Genomic DNA, 8,686 nt, shown 5'->3' on the forward strand with positions numbered 1-8,686 from the left:
CTTAGATCTGAAGCCTCAGAGTATTTTATTTTTAATTTTTCATCTTCGCAATGAGATGAACCTAAAAAAAATATTTAACTTTTTTTTTGATATAGTGAAAGTCATATCCCAAAGTTTCAAGTTAGAGTTGATTTTTTTTTTTAATTCAAACATTAAGTGGTTATTTGAATGTAAAAAAAAAGAGTACAATTTGATTTTTTTTTAGAATTCATACATTAAGTGGTTATTTGAATATATATATATATATATATATATATATAGAAGTACAATTTCACATGAGATTCAAGTCCGAAACATACAAATTTTCATCTCATTTCCTTAACATGGTTAAAACCCAGTTCCAATATCATGTTTACCAAATCCGAACAGATAATCAAATTGAATTCGTGTTCAATGCCAAGCAAAGCTAATTCAATAAACTTGGAATCGTGCATCAACGAACCTATGTTCATACCCCACAACAAAATGGCACTGTTGAACGCAAACGTCGACACCTCTTAGAGGTTGTCCGAGCATTGCGATTTCAAGCAAACCTACGCATAAAATTTTGGGTTGAATGTGTTTTAACAGCATGTTACCTTATGAACCAAATGCCCACACCAATTCTCTCTGAAAAAACTCCTTATGAGATTCTCTTAAAAACAACCCACTTATGATCATTTTCGTGTGTTTGGGTGTCTTTGTTACGTGCATAACAATGATACTCAATGCTATAAATTTGATCAACGATCCAAACGGTCCATCTTTGTAGGAAACCCCCTTGCGCAACGAGGGTACATAGTGTTTAACCTTGACACCAAAACCATTTATACCAGTAGGGATGTCATTTTCAGAGAAAATGAATTCTCATTCAAATATTTACAACCTGTCTCAACTCATACTCATGCTGTCATCCCCAAACCAGCTCATGATACCACCCATGACTTATCTCTACCCATCGTTGAAACAAGTCATCAAGAGGCTCCTCAAATTCCTACCTCACATCAAGTCCTTAATCACGACTTGTCACCACAACCTATTCTTCGCCGATCCACTCACACTCATGTTAAGCCATAGAAACTTCAGGACTACATATGCTCTATTGTCGATTACAATCTATCACATCAAGGGCTCTTCTCCATCACGCCACCCTCAGGTAAAGCTTACCCTATACAACCTTTTCTTACTCCAAACAATTTTTCGACAACTCATAAAGCTTTTGTCTCCATTATATGTTCCCATGAAGAACCCATGAATTTCTCTCGAGTTGTTAAAACCCTCTTAGGCGTGAAGCAATGGCTGCAGAGATAAAGGCTCTTAAGTTAAACAAGACCTGGACCATACAAGCTCTACCTCCTGGAAAACGGCCCATTGGATGCAAATGTGTATTTAAGATAAAGTACAAAGCAGATGGGACCATCGAACGACATAAGGTGTGATTGGTTAATAAAGGGTACACCCAAAAAGAAGGTTTAGACTATCAAGAAACCTTCACACCCGTCGCCAAGCTAGTTACAGTCAAGGGCCTGCTTGCTATTGCAGCCTGTAAAAATTGGAATCTCTACCAGTTTGATATCAACAACGTTTTCTTGCATGGCAATTTAGATGAAGAAGTCTATATGCCAATAAGGGTTTGCTCGAGAGGGAGAGAACAAAGTCTGTCGACTTCAAAAATCTCTCTATGGGCTAAAACAAGTCTCAAGGAATGGTTTAAAAAAATTCTCACATGCACTCATTTTATGCTGGTTTCAAACAATCATCTCCAGGTTACTCCTTACTCATTCATCTCCAGATTACTCCTTACTCATTTCCAAATTTGGCATGTTTATCACCGTTGTTCTAGTGTACATTGATGATATCATCATCACAAGAAATAATGAGGCTCACATTTAAAAGCTCAAAGATTTTCTAAAACAAAGGTTTCACATCAAAGACCTTGGTAAACTCAAATATTTTCTTGGGATCGAAGTAGCCAGGTCACCTCAAGGACTTCTACTTACTCAGCAAAAAAACACCCTTGCTATCTTAAAAGAAACAATTGTTTCTTAAGCTCTAAACCTGTATTCTTTCCTATGGAGTAGAATTTAAAACTCTAATATGATAACAACAAGTTACTTTCAGACCTAGAGTCCTACATAAGACTCATTGGGCGGCTCAGCTACCTCATTATCACTCATACCGACATTAATTTTGCTGTTCACACTCTTAGTCAATATATGCACCAGCCCCGAGAGCCTCACCTTGTAGCTGCACAACGAATTCTATGCTACCTTAAAGGGACACCTAGCTAAGGACTCATTTTGTCTTCAAACAACTCATTACAAATATCAGCCTAATGTGATTTTGATTGGGCTAGCTGCCCAACTACACGACGCTCCACGATGGGTAATATTACTTATCTTGGGACCAACCCAGTGTCATAGCGAATGAAGAAACAATCTACTGTCTCGCGTTCATCAGCCGAGGCTGAATACCGCTCCATGGCAACCACTGCCCGTGAATCCACATGGTTAAAAACATTATTTTCAAATTTGGGCATCCATCATCCTCAGCCAATGCATCTCCACTATGACAATCAAGTAGCTCTTCACATCGCCGTAAATCCAGTTTTTCACGAGAGGACGAAACACATTAAGATCGATTACCATCTCATTAGAGAAAAGATCCAAAATGGGCTAATCCATACTTCTCATATCTCCACCGAACTTCAACTTGCAGATATATTGAGTAAGGTACTCGACAACGCTCAATTTTATTTTCTATTAAGTAAGCTGCGTGTTATTCACACTCACACTTCAACTTAAGGGGAGTCTTACGATATGGCCTGCCACATTAGTTGATGAAGACTCAGCCCCCTAACCGTATATATCTGCTGCTAATGTAAACCATGTGGATAATCAACAATGTATTATTAGAAAAATCCCTACAATCAAGGGATTAATCGTCCATCCATATTGTTAGGAAAATCTCTACAATCAAGGGATTAGTAATTCACTCATATTGTTATAATTTGTATTTAAACACCACTCTCTCAATGAAAAGATAATATAATCTTTCCAATATTGTCTATCTTATCAGAGAGATAGAATACATACTTTAATCTCTCCCTTTAATATTTTTAGTTCTCTTGCCCCACAAAAATAAGAAGATTCTTTCTATAGTTAAAAACCATAATTATAATTTATTTTTTTCTAAGAATTTCCTTTCCAAAACTTTCTTTACCCTAAAATGGTCTTGAATCCGGATGGGGAACTCACTATCTTAGTAAATAAGTTCATAACACTCGGCAAAAAGAAACACACAGGGGAGTTTTCCCTTATGTTGTAGCTTTCTCTAGTTTGAGAATAGTAAAATGTTGGAAAGTTGGAACAAACTTTTCCCCAACACTATTCCATTGGGTAAGTTGCAGCCCATGTCTGCAAGTTTCACAAAAAGTTAACAGGCAAGAACCCTGAAAAAACTCTGGCTCTCTTCTCTCGCTCGTATTGACGTTACTGTCCAATGTTCCTTCGTTCCTGCTCGCAATAACAAAAGCCCTAGTGCCCTCAACCAGGTACTCTCTCACATGCTCTCTCTCTCTCTCTCTCTCTCTCATTTGCTATCTCAGTTCCTCTACCCCTTGTGTGGGGATTGTTATTAGGAGGAAGTTTGCTCTTTTTTCTCTCTAAAAGGTATCTTCTCTCGTTTTCATAATTGTATAGCTCTCTCTCTCTCTCTACAAAGTTACTTCTTTCTTTTTCATAATATCTAGGTTTCTTCTGCTTGGTTTCAATCTAGGGTTTTTGGGCTCCAAGAGTATGTGGCATTGTATTGAGAGGCTTGCTTTTGCTTATGTGATTTAGGGTTTTAATCATAAAGTTAATGTTCCACCTTTCTAGTATATTTCTTTTTATGTTGAGTGGTTTTGGGTTAATGACTCTCTCTCTGTATGGTTTTAGTTGTTTGAAGACTCTGAAAGAGAGATTTGGGATTTTATTGGCTATCTTCTGTTTTTTATTCTTTTAACTGGTGTATTTGTTTAGTTTAATTTTTGCTTAAGATGTTGTGGCATGTTGATTTCTCTTATGAAATTTGCTCTTTTTTAATATATATTATGCAGTGCACACAATGCTGTAGTATGCTTGTATTTCAAGCATTCAGAGTTTTGGGATTAGCATATTTGGATGTACAATTTATTGATGTTATTCTTGTAGTAAAATAATTTGTGATACTTCGTTGAAGATCAAATTTCTTAAGTTACATAGATGTGAGATTAAATTTCAATCTTAACCAGACATTGTAAGAAATCCATTAGATAGGTAGTAGCAAGAAATCATATTAAAAAATGTACATCACGCGCATTAAATTATGAAAATATGTAATGAACATTTAAAATGGGCAGTTTGGTGCTTTGCCAGCATCAACATTACGAGAAAGTAGTAGCACCAAAGTTTATCAAACAGGGTTCTCAGCTTTCAAGCTACCAATTTTTACTTTCACCCAGAATCTATGAAAGTCACCAGCAGGGAGAATCCCATAGAAACTTCATGTTAACGCACTAGAGAGAGAGAGAGAGAGAGAGAGAGAGAGAGAGAGAGAGAGAGTGGTGGGCAAAAACCAAGTCCTATTAAATATTATAATGGATCAAATAGTATAAGGGAAAGGTTTCTATGCTTCCCCTAAAACATAGAAGATACATACTTTCCCCTCCATCCAGCCGTTTGATTTAGATCAAGTGAGCCACTGACTGTTTGATCTTGATCTGAAGCCTCAGAGTATTTTATTTTTAATTTTTTCTACAAATTTTATGATTATGAAATTTGGTACGTGTCATCTTCACAATGAGATGCACCTAAAAAATTAGTAATTTTTTTTTCGATATAGTGAAAGTCATATCCCAAAGTTTCAAGTCAGAGTTGATTTTTTTTTTAATTCATACATTAAGTGGTTATTTGAATATAAAAAAAAGAGTACAATTTGATTTTTTTTTTAGAATTCACACATTAAGTGATTATTTGAATATATATATATATATATATATATATATATATATATATATATATATATATATAAAAGTATAATTTGACCCTATCAGACAAGGTTCATAATCTTCTATAATTAAAATTATATTGAATTTATCATAATATTAGGGTGCTATATAGTGGATGGTTGGGAAATATCAATTGAAGGGGATTCCGTTAATGTTATCAAGTGGTGTAGAAAAGAGCAAAGGATCCCCTGGTCCCTATTTACTCTTTGGTTAAAAATTCAATACCTATGTGCGTGGACTAATTTGAGGATAAGCTTCAGCCATACCATACGTGAAGCCAATGATGAAGCTGATGGGCTTGTTAAACATGGTGTTTATCTTCCTTTTTTGTAAATTTCTATCGATTTGATCCAATCTTTGTAATATCATGCTCTTGAAGCATTGTTTCAATAAAAGTTTATAACATTTATCAAAATAAAAATATATAGTTGAGAAATATTAAATGATTTCGAAGTCTATTTCCGTACATTTCTCCGTGATGAGTGGCGGACTTCTCCATTTCCTTGGGCAAACACAATGTGTTCTCTCGTCTATTAGTTTGACTCTTTTGTTTTTGAGAAGATATGCTCCCGAGGGAGCATAGTCTATTTCTACTACCTCGGTCATAAGGCGTATTTGGAAGAATTTTTTTTTTTCAATCTAAAATTTTAGGAACCAGTTAAGAATTGCTAAATGATTAATGTAAAAAAGAAATATTGAAATTTGAGCTTTCTAACACTTAGATCTCACTATCTAAAATTAGATGGTCTCTATTCAATTTTGAAACATTATTATTCAATTTTGAAATATTATTATTTGGTGAATTTATGGGGAGAGGGCCCCTACTTTTTGGTAGGAATTTAGCCTAGGACATAATTGCAAGTTGTCAAATGCTAACCAATTGAGCCGGGCCCTTTGAGGTGAATAGATGGTACCATTAGAAAAAAAAATTAATTGAAACTAATCTATGAGTTCAAGATATTACATCCTCAAAATTTGGATTCCTAAAATTAATTCTACGTAAAAATTTTAGCCGAGGGAGTAAATGCGGATCAAGTAAAATATCTTTTGGCTTTAATTTTTGTGTTTTTTTGTGGACTGATTTTGAGACGTCCAAATGAATAGATGTTGAATTGTGAGTCGTACATTTGTTGCTGTTCACACGTGAGCAGTGTGGACCACTTGAGACCGCGACATCCGCCGTGAAGAGAGGAGGAGTGTACGTTCTCTGCCAAAGTCCATTGGATTCTTCAACTCTATGCGCCATTCCGCTTTTAAATCCCAATCTGTGTGGAGCCGGATTGAAGGTTCCCCAACTGCTCCCCAGTTTCAATGAAGATGCTTGAAATCCTGGCCATTTGTAAAGGGAATAACGGATTTGGGTTGAAAATCAGTAGGGATTGAAAAGTTTTTTTTTTTTTTTTTGCCGATTTTTGGTGTCGTAAGGGACCTTTCTAACGTATATACGGCATGGCCCCACTGATTTGTTTTTTTTTTTTTTTTTCAAAGCATCAATCACTAGACTCACTCACTATAGTAGTCCGTCCGGCTGCTCTTAGCAATTGTGCTCCCTATAACACTACGAGGTAGGGACAATCAATCGGTAGTGACAGGAATCTAGGAATGAATGAAGATCCTTGTTTCATATTAAATTTCTCTCTTTCTCTCAATAGATGCCTATGGGATACAGTATAATACGATATGATGGAATGCAATGGGACAGATGGTAGAGGGCTGCCTTGGCCCAAAAGTGAATGGTTTATTCTTGATTGTTACCTTGTTCAATACCCGATAATCGATTTGTAACCAAAACTCCCGCCACCTTTTTCTTGGAAAAGTACCGGTGCGACGAATGGCCTCCCTTTCTATATTTCTTTTTTTGTATTTTTAAGTGTATCTAATATTTTTTCTAGGTCTCCCTGATTCTCTCCACATAAATCGTGTTTTATTTTATTTATTTATTGACAAATGTTCAAGAAGTCTACTCAAAAGAAATTACATAAAAAAAAACAGCAAGAGCCAGCAAAAAGGCCACTCTTTTAATTTTTTATCTTTTCATTTTTAAGTATTTTGTTGGATAACAGATTTGGAACCGATCTATATTGAGGATACTATAGGGACTCATTAGGGTCGACGATCCACCCCACACATCCACGTTTTGAAGCACTGCTCAAAACTATAAAGAAAATGCAAACAATTGTAGAGTTTTGGTGCTCAACGTTGTTGTTTTTGATAGAGACGACAGCGTGCATAGAGATCGAAAACAAAAATTTCCAGTTGACGATGGTCAATATTGGAAACTTGCCATCAACTTTCAAATTTATTGCTCAAAATCCTTTATCCAATTTGAAAGAGAAACATGGGGAGTAGGGCTAGCAACAACCAGGGCCAGTGGCTCCAGTCCTGACCTATAGGCTGGCCCAAGCCTGGACCAGGCGGGCCAATTACAATCCAAGAAAAAAAAAAACAAAAACTATGAAAAAAAATGGCCTGGTCAGACCAAACCAGGGCAACCTGGTTGGAGGTTTTGGGGCTTAAGCTTGGCCTTTTGACCATGGTAGCTTGGCTTTGGGCTGGCCTTGTTGTAGCCCAAATCCAGCCCTTGTGTTGTGTTTGCCCTGCTCTAGGCCACATCTTGTGGCTGGGCCAGGGGCGCCATTGCCCACGGAAGAGATCACTGTGACCGTTTTAAAAGCAGAAAACTTGGAATGGAAGCTGCCCACACAAGAACATAGGAAACAATGAGATCACGCATTTCTCGTTAAGAGATAAGGGGAAATGGGTGATCAAGGATCGTTTCATAGCCAAACTCAATGATAAAAAATTCAGCTTAACTCGGGACCTAGTGCTTGCTTACCAAGTAACTCGGTTGAGTTCGAGTGGACTCTTTGAGTCATGTATAAAATAAAAAATGGCTGCAAAATTGAAAAAAAATATAAAAAACACTTAAATAGAAAAAAAAACCAGTTAAAAGCAAACTTAACAATAGACAATATTAATAGTTTCAAAAAGATGAAAGAAATTATATAAAAGATAGAATTTGGAAAAAATTGATTTACAGCTGAAAAACTTCAAAAAAATCTAGAAAGGCAAAACATAAATATAAAGCACTCGATAAGAAAAACTCATAATTCATCATCAAATTTATATATATAACCATATTTATACATTGATTTAGTAAAAAAAAAAAGTTTTATATTTTTATCTTCTCGTGTTTATACGAAGTACAGAGTCTAAGTAGATTTTTAAATTTAAAGATTAAAGTAATTTTTACTATCAAATATTCATGATTAAAAATACCAATTTTTAGCTTCTTTATAATAAAAACCCAATTGCCCTGGCTTAGTTTTAATATCCCCTCACCCTTTTATATATTTAAAAAAATTCTTGTAAATGTCATCAATTTCCACCTAATAAGTCTTTATGTATTATTAGTTTTTAAAGAGATTATATATGATAATACTATTTACCTTTGATACAAGAAAATCACAATTACTTATAATCTTCCGATGTGAAATGTGATAGCTTGGATGTACATAAAATTCGAAAAAAATTATTTGAACTTTGAGCTTGGTTAATATAATAATTGTAGCCACCCAATTTCACATCCAATAGTCAAGATTAATTGTGATCACGTTGTACTACAGATAAATGGTCTCGTTGTGTTTTTTTTTTTTTGTCTTTAAATATTGGAAATTT

This window comes from Amborella trichopoda, chromosome 12 (assembly GCF_054954075.1).
Source record: "Amborella trichopoda isolate Santa Cruz 75 chromosome 12, AtrichopodaSantaCruz75HAP2 v2.0, whole genome shotgun sequence".
Taxonomy (NCBI): Eukaryota; Viridiplantae; Streptophyta; class Magnoliopsida; order Amborellales; family Amborellaceae; genus Amborella; species Amborella trichopoda.